Below are 20019 nucleotides of genomic sequence, written 5' to 3'. Positions count from 1 at the left end.
GTAAAAAAAAAAAACAACCTAATTGAGAGAAGGAAGAACATGTCAAAGTCTTATGTTAATGGCCAGCGCCAAGAAATGCAAGGCCTTTCTGTGTGGAGTGATCTCCCTCTGTCCGAGTTCAAACCAACATCATTCCACTTCAAGCAGAGAATACAAGCAACTCTCCCTATGGGATTCTTTCTGTGATTTTTCTTCAGAGAGTTATCACATGTTATAGTGAACTGTTTCTCTGACATGGTGAACTAGATGCACACTTGCAGTGTTAACAATTTTCCCTGCTCCACCCTTCATATTTCTTCATTCTCATGGAAGTGATGCATGTTTTCCAGATAACTAGCTTTCCAGAATCCAGTAAGACTTCTCAATTGCCAAGGATGTGTACTGAGTACTATTGCTGGGGAGCCCCTAACCAGGTCTGTTGCTAGAAGAATTCAACTTATAGGAGGAATTCCCCTCTCCATAATTTCCCCCCTCAGATACATGATTTACATGAAATCTGTTTCAAATGAGCTCACAGGCACTGTCAGAGAAAGAAAAAGATGAAAAGTTGTCTGAAGAGGGGTGTGTATGTGTGTACGCATAAAACCACTGTGAGGCCAGGTCATGTCCACTCCTGAGATATGGGCATGTCTAGGCTTATCGGAGTACCTGAGGATCCTCCTGAGAAAGGCAGCCAAGCCCAGTCAGACTGGCTTTAGTTTTGGAGATAAACATGATTCAGATTGGAAGACCCACCCACTGCCCAGGTGGTGTTCCTGGTAAAGAACCCTCCTGCCAATGCAGGAAACATAAGAGATGGGGTTTCAATCCCTGGGTCAGGAAGATCCCCTGGAGGAGGGCATGGCAACTCACTCCAGTATTCTTGCTTGAAGAATCCCATGGACAGAGGAGCCTGGTGGCTACAGTCCATGGGGTTGCAAAGAGTCAGATGCAACTGAGTGACTTAGCACATATATATATATCCACTGCCACAGGGCTGGGCTCTTTTCAGAATCCTGTGATGGAGGAGGAGTGTGCTAAAAGAATTAGATATAAAACATTAACATTTCTTTAAAGTCCCTGTATCATCCTTAAGCAAAGGCTAATTGGTTTAGCTGCTAAGTCGTGTCTGACTCTTGGACTCTTGCAACTCCATTGACTATAGCCTGCCAGGAGCCTCTGTCCATGGGATTCTCTAGGCAAGACTACTACAGTGGGTTGCCATTTCCTTCTCCAGGGGATCTTCCCAACCCAGGGATGGAACCTGGGTCTCCTGCATTGCAGGCAGATTCTTTACTAACTGAGCTATGAGGGAAGCCCAAAGGCTAACTAATGGGTGCAATTCAAAACATGGTCTGCAGACCAGTGCCAGCTTGTGATAAAGTGAACACACAAACCGGGAGTGTTTAGATGCTCCCAGTTGACAGTGCTGCCACATCAAAGCACAAGACCCATGGATTTGTCTCAGTGAACACGGGGGAGCCTACAGGTATTAACATCATTCACCACTCATTACCAGAAGCACCAACATAAACCACAGGACCTAATGGGAGGCAGAGGGATCCAGCATTCCCTCGTGGTCTAGAGCTCCTTCCAGCCTTATCCCCTCCTACCTACATACTCTGACTCTGTGTCCTCTGCTTACCTTAGAGTCACAAAATGATTTCTGCAGCTACAGACATCATAGCCTTAGACCAAATCCCCACAAAGGAAGGAAGGAAGGAACACAAAGGTTTCTACTTTCTAAGGTCCTCTCTTCTTCTTTAGAAGAAGATCCCACCCCCTCCCTGGAAGCTCCTGGGAAAACGTTCCCTCACATTGCTCAGCTGAAGAGGAGGCTGAGATACTAAGTTTTTAGAAAAGAGTAATGAGAGTACCATGACTGTCTTCAGTTCAGTTCAGTTCAGTCACTCAGTTGTGTCCGACTCTTTGCAACCCCACGGACTGCACCACGCCTGTCCATCACCAGCTCCTGGAGCCTACTCAAACTCATGTCCATTGAGTCAGTGATGCCATCCAACCATCTAATCCTCTGTCATCCCCTTCTCCTCCTGCGTTCAATCTTTCCCAACATCAGGGTCTTTTCAAATGAGTCACCTCTTCATATCAGGTGACCAAAGTATTGGAGTTTCAGCTTCAACATCAGTCCTTCCAATGAATACTCAGGACTGATTTCCTTTAGGATGGACTGGTTGGATCTCCTTAAAATCCAAGGGACTCTCAGGAGTCTTCTCCAACACCACAGTTCAAAAGCATCAGTTCTGCACTCAGCTTTCTTTATAGTCCAATTCTCACATCCATGACTACTGGAAAAACCAAAGCCTTAACTACATGGACCTTTGTTGGCTGATTATAATACAGCCCCTCAGACTGACACGGGGTCTGCCCTTCTCAGAAATCAGAGCATTTTCTCCTGCTCCCTGAGGTAATTATGGTTCTGTTAGAGAGGAGGAGGAAATGATTGCTGAGTAGACAATAACTAATTTCTGGGACCCTCCATTAATATATGAGCTCCATGTGGGTTAATATGGCTAATCCTCAATGGTCAGCATATTTCTGGTATATACTGGGTTCTCATGACAACCAAATACAAAGACAAAACTAATGTATTCAGCCCATCACCTAAATGCTCGGTCTTTACAATACCACAGGTACAGGTATTAAGCAGCATTCTTCCCCCATCTCCTTGTCCCAGTTCTCAACTACCATAGGCATCAAATTGTTTCACTCAAGTTTTCTGGAAGCAATAATGCAGACTCTGAATCATGACTCAGAAAGTGCTTCTACTTCCCCTCATTAAAGAAAAACCATCTCATGCAGACTTTCTCAGTGGTCCAGTGGCTAAGACTCTGTGCTCCCAATGCAGGGGGCCCAGGTTCGATCCTTGGTCAGAGAACTAAGATCCCACATGCTATGCAATGTGGCCAAAAATTAAAACAAAAACACCAGAATATTGGAAATAAAAGCAAAAATAAACAAATGGGACCTAATTAAAATTAAAAGCTTCTGCACAACAAAGGAAACTATAAGCAAGGTGAAAAGATAGTCTTCACAATGGGAGAAAATAATAGCAAATGAAGCAACTGACAAACAACTAATCTCAAAAATATACAAGCAGCTCCTGCAGCTCAATTCCAGAAAAATAAACAACCCAATCAAAAAATGGGCCAAAGAACTAAATAGACATTTCTCCAAAGAAGACATACAGATGGCTAACAAACACATGAAAAGATGCTCAACATCACTCATTATCAGAGAAATGCAAATCAAAACCACAATGAGGTACTATTTCACGCCAGTCAGAATGGCTGCGATCCAAAAGTCTACAAGCAATAAATGCTGGAGAGGGTGTGGAAAAAAGGGAACCTTCTTACACTGTTGGTGGGAATGCAAACTAGTACAGCCACTATGGAGAACAGTGTGGAGGTTCCTTAAAAAACTTGAAATAGAACTGCCTTATGACCCAGCAATCCCACTACTGGGCATACACACCGAGGAAACCAGAATTGAAAGAGACACGTGTACCCCAATGTTCATCACACTGTTTATAATAGCCAGGATATGGAAGCAACCTAGATGTCCATCAGCAGATGAATGGATAGGAAAGCTGTGGTACATATACACAATGGAGTATTACTCAGCCATTAAAAAGAATACATTTGAATCAGTTCTAATGAGGTGGATGAAACTGGAGCCTATTATACAGAGTGAAGTAAGCCAGAAAGAAAAACACCAATACACTATACTAACGCATACATATGGAATTTAGAAAGATGGTAACGATAACCCTGTAAGTGAGACAGCAAAAGAGACACAGATGTATAGAACAGTCTTTTGGACTCTGTGGGAGAGGGAGAGGATGGGATGATCTGGGAGAATGGCATTGAAACATGTATAATATCATAGTATGAAACGAATCACCAGTCCAGGTTTGATGCAGGATACAGGATCCTTGGGGCTGGTGCACTGGGACGACCCAGAGGGATGGTACGGGGAGGGAGGTGGGAGAGGGGTTCAGGATGGGGAACATGTGTACACCTGTGGCGGATTCACGTTGATGTATGGCAAAACCAATACAATATTGTAACGTAATTAGTCTCCAATTAAAATAAATAAATTTATATTTTAAAAAAAGAAAAAAAATAATAAAGCAAAAACAAAAAACATTTCTCTTCAAATTCTAAAACCCTGAAACTGACTTTGCTTCATCAACAATCATTGAAAAATCGTCTTAAATCTTGCAATTTCAGCTTTGGCAAGCAGAATTGTTTAGCCTGGACAAACTAAAAATCAAAGACTTCTCTTGGACCCACACAGGGAGGCCACAGGGCAAACTGATGCTCTGAAATCTGCAGAATCAGAGAAATCCAGATGGTCACTGCCAAGAATGGCTTACCTGGAGCAGAAGCTCCTGGAGTTCCCACAACATGTAAACAGAAATTTGGGTGAACTATTAGAGGCTGAGTGTGCACCAATTTGAGAATGAGAATTTCCTTGGGACTATGATGGGGAAGGGAGAAGGCAATGGCACCCCACTCCAGTACTCTTGCCTGGAAAATCCCATGGATGGAGGAGCCTCGTAGGCTGCAGTCCATGGGGTCGCTAAGGGTTGGACATGACTGAGTGAGTTCACTTTCAATTTTCACTTTCATGCATTGGAGAAGGAAATGGCAACCCACTCCAGTGTTCTTGCCTGGAGAATCCCAGGGACGGGGGAGCCTGGTGGGCTGCCGTCTATGGGTCGCACAGAGTCAGACACGACTGAAGCGACTTAGCAGCAGCAGCAGCAGCAGCAGCAGCAGCATGATGGGGAAGGGGAGGGCAGCACACATTTTATTGGCTTTATCTCCATGAATCCCACGAGCTTCTCTGATAAAGATAACCTCCCAGCTCTGGCATGGGAAATTAGAAGTAATGCTCATGAAACTGGCCCAGACCTTTTCTATAACATTCTTCTCTCCAGGGGGAAAGACTCTACCAGAAACTTGTTCTAGAGCCAGTTGGGGTTGGGGGGGGTGGTCATTTCTCTGATTCTTGCCCCCATTCAACCTTCTTGTCTTACCTAAGGAGCATGGCAAGGGAAAGTATAAAACCCATGTGATCATGGGCTACAGACAAAGGCCCAATGAAACAGACTTAATAGGAAGATTCAAGAACGTCCCTTCTCCCAGATAGACCACCACATGAACAGGGCCCCAGTATAATATGAGTGAGTTACAGCTGAAAGGGCTGTAGGACATGGGGAATCCCAAAATCAATAAGGGAGACAGAATCAAGGACACTAAAAGAACTGGAAGGACCTGGCACCTACAGCAAACAGCAAACACAGCTCAGCTCCCAGAAAGACCTCACATTCAAGGCTTACTGAACTCAATTCCTATTACCCAATGCATCGATCGAATCCTGATTTCAACATAAAACTACAAGTTACTCCAAAAGGCAAGAAAAAAAAAAAAAACCTGAAGAGCCAAAGTAAATATCAGAACCAAATTCAGAAATGACACAGATATTACAATTGTTCAGTCATTAAAAATAAGTCTAACTAATATGTTAAATTCAAGATGTTTCTTACACAGAAACTCTTAAGAAAGAGCCAAAAGTAAAACCTAGAACTGAAAATCCGATAATAGAAATGAAGATTACCTCGGATGAGCTCAACCGTAGACTCCTCACAGCCAGTCAATGAGCTTAAAGATAGGTCTGTATTTCCCAAACTGAAAATCAAAAATAAAGTAAAACATTAATAAAAATAATAATGAACAGAACAATTAACACAAGGTGCAACTATTCATAATGGGAATATCAGATACATAATAAAGAGAAAAAAGAGTCAAAAAAATTTTAAGAAATAAAAGCTGAGACCTTTAGAAAATTTATGGGATCCACCGAACCACAGACCCAGGAAGCTTAGACTAACCACTAAACAAACAAACAAACAAACCCACAGGCCCACCCCCGCCTAAGAAAAGACCCTAACTGAAAAGCCCATGCCTAGATATATCTATGCAAACTGCAGAAAACCAAAGACCAAGAGAAAATCATGAAAGAGCCCAGGAGGTGTGAAAGTTCAGTGTGTCCGTCTGACCTGCACAGGACAGACAGCCAACTGCTCCTGGAAACCAGCAACATCTGTTTTCTCCCTTCACCTGAGGGTGGCCTGCAAGCCCTCAGATGGAGCTAGGCCTGGGCAGGAAGAGTGGGGTTTCCTGGATTGCCAACAGGGCTGGGCTGGGGCCATAGGGGCTGAATGGTTTGGAGTGCGACAGAGGGCTGTGACTGAGGCCCTGAGTTGCCGCGGATACAGGATGGACTAGATTCTCCCAACAGGGCACAGCCCTCAAGCCCAAGGGGCTGCCTCCACCACCTCCCTAGAAGAGGCCTCACCTTGCAGGACCTCAGGCTTCCTTGAGGGCCTGCTGGGAAGCCCTGCGATGAGAAACACCGGAGTGTTCTGGGTGCTGGAGGGGCCTAGGCCCAGACTTTCTATTTGCAAGGGTTCCAGCCCACGCCATCCATCAAGTAGACTCCAAACCTATTCAACAGGGCAATGTCTACCCCTCCCCATGGCCTTCACCTCAGGGGTAGGCAAAGTGTCAGTCAATGCCTCTGGACCAAAGCCCAAGCTGCCCAGGCAGGATGGTCCAGGACCAGCAGGAGCCACCCACTGAGCCTGCATGGCAAATCCGGAGCCTTCCATCCTTTAGTGGGAAAACCCAGGGCCCAAGCCAACCCTCCTCGGGATGCAGCAACCCAAACGTGCCATGCCGTTGCACTCCCTTGGGGGCTGGTTGTTCCTCTGGCACCTGTGAGGTGGCCTGGGTTCATCCCAGGAGACCTGTATCCAGTGAATTGTTCTTCAGAAGTGAAGGAGAAATGAAGACTTTCTCAACCATACAAAGCACTGAAGGAGTTCATGACCAGCAGAGCTTCCTTGAAAGGAATGCAAACTGAAGGGAGAAATGGGTGGTCCTGTTGTTAATATTTGGAGACTATTACCCAATCTCAGTAATGGATGGGACAACCAGATAGAAGATGAGGAAAGAAATAGAGAGCTTGGACAACACAATAAAGCAACTAAAACTAACACACGTATCAGTGAAAGTCACTCAGTGGTGTCAGGCTCTCTGCGACCCCTTGGTCGCGCAGTCCAAGGAATTCTCCAGAATACGAGAATTAGTATTAGCCAGAATACTAGAGTGAGTAGCCTTTCCCTCCTCCAGGGGATCTTCCCAACTCAGGGATAAAACCCAGGTCTCTTACATTGCAGCTGAACCACGAAGGAAGCCCAAAACACATATACAGAGCACTAATCAAAAACAGTACAATAACCTTTCAAGTGAACTGAAAGAAATTGGAACATTCACAAGTGTGTGAAATTAACATATTCTTAGCCAATGATTTGGGCTCCCCTGGTGGCTCAGTGGTAGAGAATCTGCCTGCTAATGCAGGAGATTTTGGTTGGATCCCTGGGTGGGGAAAATCCCCTGGAGGAAAAAATGGCAACCCACTCCAGTATTCTAGCCTGGGAAATCTTATGGATAGAGGAGCCTAGTGGGCTACAGTCCGTGGCATCATGAAACAGATGGACATGACTTAGCAACTAAACTACAACAAACCAATGACTTAAAGACAGGATCAAAAAGGATATTAGAAAATAACTTAGAGATAAATGAAAATGAAACAAAGACCCAACAAGTTATAGTATGCAGCAGAAGCACTGCTAAAGGGGAAATAATGTAGGTGTTACAGATTTATATGTATGCACATATATGCGTATATATTTATATATAATTTATATATACATTTAATATGTAACATTTAAATCGGTTCAGTTCTGTTCAGTCGCTCAGTTGTGTCCGACTCTTTGCGACCCCATGAATCACAGCATGCCAGGCCTCCCTGTCCATCACCAACTCCCGGAGTTCACTCATGTCTATCGAGTCCGTGATGCCATCCAGCCATCTCATCCTCTGTCGTCCTCCTTCTCCTCCCCCTATCCCTCCCAGCATCAGGGTCTTTTCCAATGAGTCAACTCCTTGCATGAAGTGGCCAAAGTACTGGATTTCAGCTTAAGCATCAGTCCTTCTGATGAACAGCGAGGACTGATCTCCTTGCAGTCCAAGGGACTCTCAAGAGTCTTCTCCAACACCACAGTTCAAAAGCATCAATTCTTCAGCACTCAGCTTTCTTCACAGTTTAACTCTAACATCCACACACGACGACTGGAAAAACCATAGCCTTGACTAGACAGACCTTTGTTAGCAAAGTATAATATCTCTGCTTTTGAATATGCTATCTACGTTGGTCATAACTTTCCTTCCAAGGAGTAAGCGTCTTTTAATTTCATGGCTGCAGTCACCATCTGCAGTGATTTTGGAGCCCAGAAAAATAAAGTCTGACACTGTTTCCACTGTTTCCCCATCTATTTCCCATGAAGTGATGGGACCAGATGCCATGATCTTCGTTTTCTGAATGTTGAGCTGTAAGCCAATTTTTTTCACTCTCCTCTTTCACTTTCATCAAGAGGCTTTTGAGTTCCTCTTCACTTTCTGCCATAAGGGTGGTGTCATCTGCATATCTGAGGTTACTGAGATTTCTCCCAGCAATCTTGGTTCCAGCTTGTGCTTCTTCCAGCCCAGAGTTTCTCATGATGTACTCTGCATAGAAGTTAAATAAGCAGGGTGACAATATACAGCCTTGATGTATACTCCTTTTCCTATTTGGAACGAGTCTGTTGTTCCATGTCCAGTTCTAACTGTTGCTTCCTGACCTGCATATAGGTTTCTCAAGAAGCAGGTCAGGTATTCCCATCTCTTTCAGAATTTTCCACACTTTGTTGTGATCCACACAGTCAAAGGCTTTGGCATAGTCAATAAAGCAGAAATAGATGTTTTTCTGGAACTCTCTTGCTTTTTCCATAATCCAGCAGATGTTGGCAATTTGATTTCTCATTCCTCTGCCTTTTCTAAAACCAGCTTGAACATCTGGAAGTTCACGGTTCACGTATTGCTGAAGCCTGGCTTGGACAATTTTGAGCATTACTTTACTAGCATGTGAGATGAGTGCAATTGTGCGGTAGTCTGAGCATTCTTTGGCATTGCCTTTCTTTGGGATTGCAATGAAAACTGACCTTTTCCAGTCCTGTGGCCACTGCTGAGTTTTCCACACTTGCTGGCATATTGAGTGCAGCACTTTCACAGCATCATCTTTCAGGATTTGAAATAGCTCAACTGGAATTCCATCACCTCCACTAGCTTTGTTTGTAGTGATGCTTTCTAAGGCCCACTTGACTTCACATTCCAGGATGTCTGGCTCTAGGTCGGTGATCACACCATCGTGATTATCTGGGTCGTGAAGATCTTTTTTGTACAGTTCTTCTGTGTATTCTTGCCACCTCTTCTTTATATCTTCTGCTTCTGTTAGGTCCATACCATTTCTGTCCTTTATCGAGCCCATCTTTGCATGAAATGTTCCCTTGGTATCTCTGATTTTCTTGAAGAGATCTCTAGTCTTTCCCATTCTGTTGTTTTCCTCTATTTCTTTGCATTGATCACTGAGGAAGGCTTTCTTATCTCTTCCTGGATATTTTTTGGAACTCTGCATTCAGATGCTTATATCTTTCCTTTGCTCCTTTGCTTTTCACTTCTCTTCTTTTCACAGCTATTTGTAAGGCCTCCCCAGACAGCCATTTTGCTTTTTTGCATTTCTTTTCCATGGGGACGGTCTTGATCCCTGTCTCCTGTACAATGTCACAAATCTCCATCCATAGTTCATCAGGCACTCTATCAGATCTAGTCCCTTACATCTATTTCTCACTTCCATTGTATAATCATAAGGGATGTGATTTAGGTCATACCTGAATGGTCTAGTAGTTTTCCCCACTTTCTTCAATTTAAGTCTGAATTTGGCAATAAGGAGTTCATGATCTGAGCCACAGTCAACTCCCAGTCTTGTTTTTACTGACTGTGTAGAGCTTCTCCATCTTTGGCTGCAAAGAATATAATCAATCTGATTTCGGTGTTGACCATCTGGTGATGTCCATGTATAGAGTCTTCTCTTGTGTTGTTGGAAAGAGGCTGTTTGCTATGACCAGTGCATTCTCTTGGCAAAACTCTATTAGCCTTTGCCCTGCTTCATTCCGTACTCCAAGGCCAAATTTGCCTGTTACTTCAGGTGTTTCTTGACTTCCTACTTTTGCATTCCAGTCCCCTATAATGGAAAGGACATCTTTTTTGGGTGTTAGTTATAAAAGGTCTTGTAGGTCTTCATAGAACCGTTCAACTTCAGCTTCTTCAGCGTTACTGGTTAGGGCAAAGGTTTGGATTACTGTGATACTGAATGGTTTGCCTTGGAAACAAACAGAGATCATTCTGTCATTTTTGAGATTGCATCCAAGTACTGCATTTCGGACTCTTTTGTTGACCATGATGGCTACTCCATTTCTTCTAAGGGATTCCTGCCCACAGATATAATGGTCATCTGAGTTAAATTCACTCATTCCAGTCCATTTTAGTTCGCTGATTCCTAGAATGTCGATGTTCACTCTTGCCATCTCCTGTTTGACCACTTCCAATTTGTCTTGATTCATGGACCTGACATTCCAGGTTCCTATGCAATATTGCTCTTTACAACATCGGACCTTGCTTCTATCACCAGTCACATCTACAGGGAATGTTTTTGCTTTGGTCCATCCCTTCATTCTTTCTGGAGTTATTTCTCCACTGATCTCCAGTAGCATGTTGGGCACCTACGACTCTGGGAGTTCCCCTTTCAGTATCCTATCATTTTGCCTTTCATACTGTTCATGGGGTTCTCAAGGCAAGAATAGTGAAGTAGTTTGCCATTCCCTTCTCCAGTGGACCACATCCTGTCATTCCTCGCCACCATGACCCGTCCGTCTTGGGTGGCCCTACATAGCATGGTTTAGTTTCATTGGGTTAGACAACGTTGTGGTCCGTTGATCAGATTGGCTAGTTTTCTGTGATTATCGTCAGTGTGTCTGCCCTCTGATGCCCTCTTAAAACACCTACCGTTTTACTTGGGTTTCTCTTACCTTGAATGTGGGTAATATTTATATACATTTAAATTATATATATTACATATATATTATATCTAATATATGCATATATATTTATATATGTTACATTTAAAAAGTTAAACACCCAATCTAAAAAAGCTATGTAACGTATGATTCCAGTTAGATGACACTGTGGAAAAGGCAAATCTATAGATGTAGTAATCAGGTCAGTGGTTGCCAGGTACTGGAGAAGGGGTAGAAGACTGATTAGGTAAAGCATAGGAAATCTGGGGGGAGGGAGGTAGTGAAACTATCCTGTATGATACTTTAATGGTGAACATAAGACATTATGTTCAATAACCTCAGATATGCAGATGACACCACCCTTATGGCAGAAAGTGGAGAAGAACTAAACAGCCTCTTGATGAAAGTGAAAGAGGAGAGTGAAAAAGTTGGCTTAAAGCTCAACACTGAGAAATCTAAGATCATGGCATCTGGTCCATTCACTTCATGGGAAATAAATGGGGAAACAGTGGAAACAGTGTCAGACTTTATTTTTCTGGGCTCCAAAATCACTGCAGATGGTGACTGCAGCCATGAAATTAAAAGACACTTATTCCTTGGAAGGAAAGTTATGACCAACCTAGACAGCACAGTAAAAAGCAGAGACATTACTTTGTCAACAATGGTCCATCTGGTCAAGGCTATGGTTTTTCCAGTAGTTGTGTATGGATGTGAGAGTTGGACTATAAAGCTGAGCACAGAAGAATTGATGCTTTTGAACTGTGGTACTGGAGAAGACTCTTGAGAGTCCCTTGGACTGCAAGGAGATCCAACCAGTCCTTCCTAAAGGAGATCAGTCCTGGGTGTTCACTGGAAGGACTGATGTTGAAGCTAAAACTCCAATATTTGGGCCACCTGATTCAACGAGCTGACTCATTTGAAAAGACCCTGATGATGGGAAAGATTGAAGGCAGGAGGAGAAGGGGTCTACAGAGAATGGTTAGATGGCATCACCAACTCAATGGACATGAGTTTGGGTAAACTCTGGGAGTTGGTGATGGACAGGGAGGCCTGCCGTGCTGTGGTTCACTGGGTCACAAAGACTCAGACACAAATGAACAACTGAACTGAACTGAACTGATAAGACATTAAGCATTTGTTAAAAGCCAGAGAACTTTAGAGACCAAAGAGAAAACCTTAATATATGCATATTTTTAAAGTCATTTAGGAGATCTGGGATCCCAGGATGAAATGCAGAATGTGACAGAAGAATCTAAATGCATTATGAATGTATGAAACAACTTCATTGAAGAAAGTGGAGGAATTAGATGCCAACCTAAATAACTTTGGAAATGAATGACTGTTAAGACTCAAGGCAAAAGGAATTATACATAAGGACTGTACTCTAGCTGATAATGTTTTTCCCATGGGGTATGGGTTAGCAGTTCTAAAACCACCATACTGGAACAGAAAATTACGTAAATGGATGTGAAACAGTGAGGGCCAGGGTTCTCACTTGTGGAGTGGGAAGTGACAGGTGAATAGGAGGACTGTGGGAGTGGACTATAAATGGAGATATCAGTATGAATTCATGTGTAACTTATTACAGGTATAGCTGATTACATATAGAATAATTATAGACATGTGTGTATATACACAAGTTGGTATATACACATGTATCTCCTTGCCCTGTCAGCGGAGAGGGCCCAGAAGTAATGGCAAACACTCCAGTGGCAACTGGCACACCTACCACCCTGATCTTGGTTTCTAATAAAATTATCCAATAAAAGAAACCAGAGCTCCTTGTAGACGTGATTGATTCTGGAACTGGGCCAGAAATTTGCTAGATGACCCTAGAGCATTTTGTAGTTAGTGCCAAAAATTAAGAAAGTTCAAAAATTTTTTTAAATGCAATGATAGAAGTATATAAAAAGGACCTAGCAGCCAACTCAAAGAGTTTTCCAATAACTGAAAAGGGAAAAATTGAGCAACAAAACAGATATAGTAGTGCAAAATAAATATACATGACTCCACAATACTAAACTGATTAAGTAAATGAGTAAGGCAGATAGACAAATCTTCTAAACAGAAAAATTCTAACTAATTTATGTGCACACTCTTACTCTCAAGAAAATCAAACATAACTCACTACCCTTAAGTGTGTGCTTCACACAGTGACTTTCTTCCAAAGAGTACAGTATGGAAGGGGAAAAATAATAATTAATTATGGTTAGTGGAGAATCCTGACAGACACTACCTCAATCAGGTGATCAAGGTCAACATCAAGAAAAGGTTATACTGATGGTATGTACCATGCATATGATGTGATAAGAATGGGACTTCTCTGGTTTTCCTCCCACAAACACATTTTTAGTCATGAGACGACTATCAGAAAAATCCCAAAATATGTGGACAAAATACGAGATTGGTTAATTCTCAAAACTGTCAAGGTCAGCCTGAACAAGAAGGTATGAGAAAATATCACAAGCATGATCTCATGAAAAGGACTTCCCTGGCAGTCCAGTGGTTAAGACTCCAAGTCTCCACTGCAGAGGGTGTGGGTTTGATCCCTGGTCAGGGAACTAGGATCCCACATGCCAAGTGGTGCAGCCAAAAAGAAACTTGTTTACACAAATAAAAGAAAAAAAATCACATGATAAATAAATGTAGCATGAAATCATGGATAGGATCCTACAACAGAAAACAACATTACAGAGAAACGGAGTAGATTTGAATAAACTATGGGCTTTAGTTAATAACAGTGTTTTAATATTGGTTCATTAGTTGTGACAAATGTAGCACACTAATATAAGATGTTAATAACAAGGGAAACTGGGTGTTATATATATGGAAACTCTCTATATTATATTTGCAGTCATTCTGAAAATCTAAAGCTGTTCTGAAATTAAAGTTTCATTTTAAAAAATTTCTTCCTGATATCTGAATGTAAGTTGCAAAGTAACAGATAACCAAAGATCACTTCAGTAATAAATGTTATTTATATACATATCACACACATTAAGCATTTTTTTAATGATTGACTTTTAGGTTGAGTTTCACATGTGTTTTAAATAAAGTTTTATTTCATTTCTTTAAAGACTTAATTTAAGTAACACTTAATTTTACATTCATTGAATCACATTGAGGAAAATAATTATATGAAACCAGACTGTTCAAGAAAATTTAGAGCGACATAGAGATGACCACAAAGTCAGCAGTTGCTCACGTCCATCAGGAATGCCAGCAAACACCCTGCCCAGTCCTCCAAAGACGTGGTTCTTCAGGGCTGTGCCATTCAGTAGCCATGCCCCGGTGTGCCCTGAAAGGAAATTCTCCATAGGGACTGCCATTAGAATCTCTATAGCATGTCTGTTCTCCCCTCACAATGTTTCTTCTTCTTTTGTCTTAAGGTTGCCTCTAAGAAAAGAAATGCAAAAAAGCAAAATGGCTGTCTGGGGAGGCCTTACAAATAGCTGTGAAAAGAAGAGAAGCGAAAAGCAAAGGAGCAAAGGAAAGATATAAGCATCTGAATGCAGAGTTCCAAAGAATATCAAGAAGAGATAAGAAAGCCTTCCTCAGCGATCAATGCAAAGAAATAGAGGAAAACAACAGAATGGGAAAGACTAGAGATCTCTTCAAGAAAATCAGAGATACCAAGGGAACATTTCATGCAAAGATGGGCTCGATAAAGGACAGAAATGGTATGGACCTAACAGAAGCAGAAGATATAAAGAAGAGGTGGCAAGAATACACAGAAGAACTGTACAAAAAAGATCTTCACGACCCAGATAATCACGATGGTGTGATCACTGACCTAGAGCCAGACATCCTGGAATGTGAAGTCAAGTGGGCCTTAGAAAGCATCACTACAAACAAAGCTAGTGAGGTGATAGAATTCCAGTTGAGCTATTTCAAATCCTGAAAGATGATGCTATGAAATTGCTGCACTCAATATGCCAGCAAATTTGGAAAACTCAGCAGTGGCCACAGGACTGGAAAAGGTCAGTTTTCATTGCAATCACATAGAAAGGCAATGCCAAAGAATGCTCAGACTACCGCACAATTGCACTCATCTCACACGCTAGTAAAGTAATGCTCAATATTCTCCAAGCCAGGCTTCAGCAATAAATGAACCATGAACTTCCTGATGTTCAAGCTGGGTTCGGAAAAGGCAGGGGAACCAGAGATCAAATTGCCAACATCCACTGGATCATGGAAAAAGCAAGAGTTCCACAGAAACATCTATTTCTGCTTCATTGACTATGCCAAAGCCTTTGACTGTGTGGATCACAATAAACTGTGGGAAATTCTGAAAGAGATGGGAATACCAGACCACCTGACCTGCCTCTTGAGAAATCTGTATGCAGGTCAGGAAGCAACAGTTAGAATGGGACATGGAACAACAGACTCGTTCCAAACAGGAAAAGGAGTACGTCAAGGCTGTATATTGTCACCCTGCTTATTTAACTTCTATGTAGAGTACATCATGAGAAACGCTGGGCTGGAAGAAGCACAAGCTGGAACCAAGATTGCTGGGAGAAATATCAATAACCTCAGATATGCAGATGACACCACCCTTATGGCAGAAAGTGAAGAGGAACTCAAAAGCCTCTTGATGAAAGTGAAAATGGAGAGTGAAAAAGTTGGCTTAAAGCTCAACATTCAGAAAACGAAGATCATGGCATCTGGTCCCATCACTTCATGGGAAATAGATGGGGAAACAGTGGAAACAGTGTCAGACTTTATTTTTCTGGGCTCCAAAATCACTGCAGATGGTGACTGCAGCCATGAAATTAAAAGACGCTTACTCCTTGGAAGAAAAGTTATGACCAACCTAGATATCATATTCAAAAGCAGAGACATTACTTTGCCAATAAAGGTTCGTCTAGTGAAGGCTATTGTTTTTCCTGTGGTCATGTATGGATGTGAGAGTTGGACTGCGAAGAAGGCTGAGCACAGAAGAATTGATGCTTTTGGAACTGTGGTGTTGGAGAAGACTCTTGAGAGTCCTTTGGACTGCAAGGAGATCCAACCAGTCCATTCTGAAGGAGATCAGCCCTGGGATTTCTTTGGAAGGAATGATGCTAAAGCTGAAACTCCAGTACTTTGGCCACCTCATGTGAAGAGTTGACTCATTGGAAAAGACTCTGATGCTGGGAGGGATTGGGGGCAGGAGAAGGGGAAGACAGAGGATGAGATGGCTGGATGGCATCACTGACTCGATGGACGTGAGTCTAGGTGAACTCTGGGAGATGGTGATGGACAGGGAGGCCTGGCGTGCTGCGATTCATGGCGTCGCAAAGAGTCAGACATGACTGAGCGACTAATCTGATCTGATCTGCATCTAAGAGAGACTGGTTTATTTATAAGAATGCAAATTTTAAAAGCCTTCTGGAATTTGGAAAAGGCTTGTCATTTAAAATCCCTATAAATTAGATACGCGCTATTCTACGCAAAAAAAAAAAAAAACAACTTCTACATGTTCTTTCTCACAAGATATGCAGCATCAACAATTTGTTAAATGTGATTTTTTCAGGGAGACTTTTGAATTTAGCCTCTAGGTTCCAGAAAATTAAGACCTTACTCAAATGTATAAAATTTCTTTTTTTTTTTTTTTTGTAAACATATTTGTGCTCAAAATTTCCTGTAGTTTTTTTGTTTGTTTGTTTCATTGGAAATTAATTGTAATTTTATCAACTGAAGTTTTCATGATTTTAATTCACATAAAATTATGTGAATTCACATAAAATTAATCTTTTTAGAGTGGTTAACTGAGTGGCATCTAGAAAATTCATAATGTTGTACAACCACCTTTATCTAGTTCTAAAACTTTTCTACCATTCAATGTAAAACTCCGTACCCTTTAAGTAGTTTTTTTCCCATTTCCCTCTCTTCCAGCCCCCAGTAATCTCCAAGTATCTTCTGTCTCTATGAATTTATCTCTTCCCTGGTAGCTCAGAGGTTAAAGCGTCTGCCTTCAATGTAGGAGACCCGGGTTTGATCCCTGGGTTGGGAAGATCCCCTGGAGAAGGAATGGCAACCCACTCCAGTATTCTTGCCTGGAGAATCCCATGGACTGAGGAGCCTGGTGGGCTACAGTCCACAGGGTCACAGAGAGTCGGACATGACTGAGTGACTTCACTTTCAAATATTACATATACATGGAATCATACCATATGCTTCACAGTGTTTCTGGAGGCTTGAATATTGACTGGATTTTACTTTGTGATTCTTTAACTCAACTCCTTAAGAAACTTCTGGATTCTCTTATTAAATGATAAACATTTAATCTTATTAAATGATAAGCTTGGGTATTTTGTCTTTTTCTAACTAATCAATAAAGAACTGTCTTTGTTCTCTGACTTCCCAATAGCAAAATTACACTTCAATTACAATTATAAACCAGATTTCACATACAAGGTACTGCTTTATATGTCTGCATTTCCCCCCCTGCCTCCCATTTGCATATATTTGATGCTCATTTAGAGAACGACAATAGATTGCAGTCACATGAAAAGCACACGTTAACGATATACAAATTTGCCATTCCAAATCTTCCTGATAAAAATCAAAATATTTGAACAACCTTTAAAACATCCAATTTAAACAAACTCAGGAATCGAAGTATTGGGGGCATATATCACCTATAGCTCTATCTATACAGCATCAAGCAATATGGACTTTCAGATTATGTAAGTGACTCAGAGGTAATAGTCACTAATTCCCAACACAGAGATGATCATAAACATAGTTCCATGTCATGGCTGCCTCTTCTTCTAAAATGACACCAACAAGTGGTCTATTTTGTTTGTTATATTATTGAAATTTTCCAGGTATCTGTTTTATATTCCCTGGCAGTGCCTGAGGCTACAATATTTTCATTTCTTCCCAGATCAAGCCATACACCTAAAAGCCCTTTTGGAGGTAATTTAACAAACATATCTATGCTCTTTGGCCGTAATGATATTTTCATGACAGCTCTTGGAAATTTTATTCCAGAGGAATGAGGCTAATGATAGGAAATCCATGAAGATTGTCTGGGGAGATGTTTTGGAGTAGGCTGACCTTTTAAAACCTTTCAAATCTTCTATCCTGTCCTGTTTAGATTTAGGGTTGACTAATTTGAGATATATATAAATCTTATCTTTCTTATGGAGACTTTGTTGCCTTTAACCAAAGAAAGATGAAAATATGAATTCTTATGATTATAGAACCAGGGACCAATGACCTTGATCAGCACTATCAAATCTAAGTAATATAAACTATGTTTATATTGAAACATAGTTTAAAAATTTCTAGAGGTCACATTAAAAAGAGGTAAAATTAATTTTGACAACATACTTTAACTCAATATCTCTATATTATCATTTTAATATATAATAAATACTTTAAAATTCTCATCAGGATATTTTAATTCTTGTTCATACTGTCTGAAATCTTGCCCATTTTACACTTACAGCACATCTTGATTTGGACTAGCCACATTCCAAGAGCTCAATAACCACACATGTCTAGTGGCTACCATCTTGGATTGGGCACTTACAGATACAGTGGTGATTAACAGGGAGGACCTGGGCTTGAATGGTTTAAGAGGTGGAGTGAACATGATACAGTGGGGAAAATGTGAGGGTTCAGTTACCAATATTAAAATTCCACCTTCCACAATTAATTAATTAAGAAGCTTTAGAACATTTGCCTTGAATGTTTGCCAAATATTCATGTGGTACAGATAAGATTAAATGAGATAATGTGCATAAATCTTTGGCTACGCTGCAGATACTCATTAAATCTTATCTTGACTCCTTCAAAGAGAATATATCCTATGAATTTACTAATTCTGCAGCATATCTCTATTACCATGCTGCAGACTGTAGCCCACTAGGCTAATCTGTCCATGGGATTCTCCAGGAAAGAACACTGGAGTGGGCAGCCCTCTCTTCTTCAGGGGACCTTCCCAACCCAGGGATCAAATCCAGGTCTCCTGCATTGCAGGTGGATCTTTACCAACTGAGTCACCAGGGAAGCCCCATATCTCTGTTGACCAATTACTCAACTGTTATACATCAGTGAACAAAACAATTATAGCTAGAAAGTAGAGGAAGACAGACAACAAAGACATAAAATATGTTATAGTATTTTAGAAGGTGACACAGGAAAGGGAAAATGTGCTAAAGGAAAAATAAAAGGGGTCAAGTATGAAGAGGACGTGACATCATTTTACATAAAGTGGTCAGGCTAGCTGAGGGGGAGACGTTTGGGCAAAAACAGAAAGCAGGTGAAGGAGTTGACCATGTAGCTTTCTGAAGGAGGAGCCTGCCAGGAGGGGTCGGCTGGAGAAAAGACCCTGAGGTGGGTTATTCCTGGAGGGTTTGAGGAACAATAGGGAGAGCGTATGGCTGGAAGGCAGGGAGCAAGGGGAAAGAGCTAAGAGATGAAGTCAGAAATGTTCTGATTGTGTGGAGCTTGTGAGCCACTGTAAGAATTCAGGTTTTCATTCCAAGTGAGGTAGGAGCTACTGCAAGATTTCAAGTAGGGACCGACATACTCTGATTTCTAATTTTAAAGCATCACTCTTACAACTGGGTTGAGAACAGGCTATGGGTGGTAAGGGTGGGGGGCAAGGGTGCTAGTAGTAAGGGAAGAAGCACAGAGACCCATGAGGAGTTACCACAGTAACTGAGGAGAAATGATGGGTGGCTTAGACCACAATGGTAGTAAAGTGGTCATGGAAGTACTGAGAAGTGGTGAGTCTCTAAATCTATATTGAAGGTAGTATCAACAGGATCTCCTAATCATTTGGTTGTGGCGTGTGGGAGAGAGAAAAGCATCAAGAATGACATCAGCATTTTTAAATGATACAACAGAACGTATTTACAAAGCAGAAATAGACTCACAGACATAGAGAACAAATTTATGGTTACCAAAGGGAAGGGGTGGGAGGGATAAATTAGGAGTTTGGGATTGGCAGATGCATACTATATATATAATAGGTAAACAACAAAGACTTCCTATATAGTTCA

At 41.5% G+C, this 20019-nt stretch overlaps 1 long non-coding RNA gene across 1 annotated transcript in view; it reads right to left on the bottom strand.

The window, feature by feature from the left end:
- LOC147361580 (uncharacterized) overlaps nucleotides 1-20019 on the bottom strand; it is a 292159-nt gene that overhangs the window by 249467 nt on the left and 22673 nt on the right. Inside the window, exon 2 of the long non-coding RNA XR_015138120.1 lies at nucleotides 5623-5693. This is a non-coding gene — a long non-coding RNA (uncharacterized LOC147361580). The remainder of the gene's footprint in view (nucleotides 1-5622; nucleotides 5694-20019) is intronic.

This window comes from Bos grunniens, chromosome 12 (genome assembly GCF_055505025.1).
Source record: "Bos grunniens cultivar Pamir isolate PY7600 chromosome 12, Bosgru_T2T1.0, whole genome shotgun sequence".
NCBI classification, from domain to species: Eukaryota; Metazoa; Chordata; class Mammalia; order Artiodactyla; family Bovidae; genus Bos; species Bos grunniens.
Note: the sequence above shows the minus strand (reverse complement) of the source record. Positions and strands in the feature narration are given on the sequence as shown.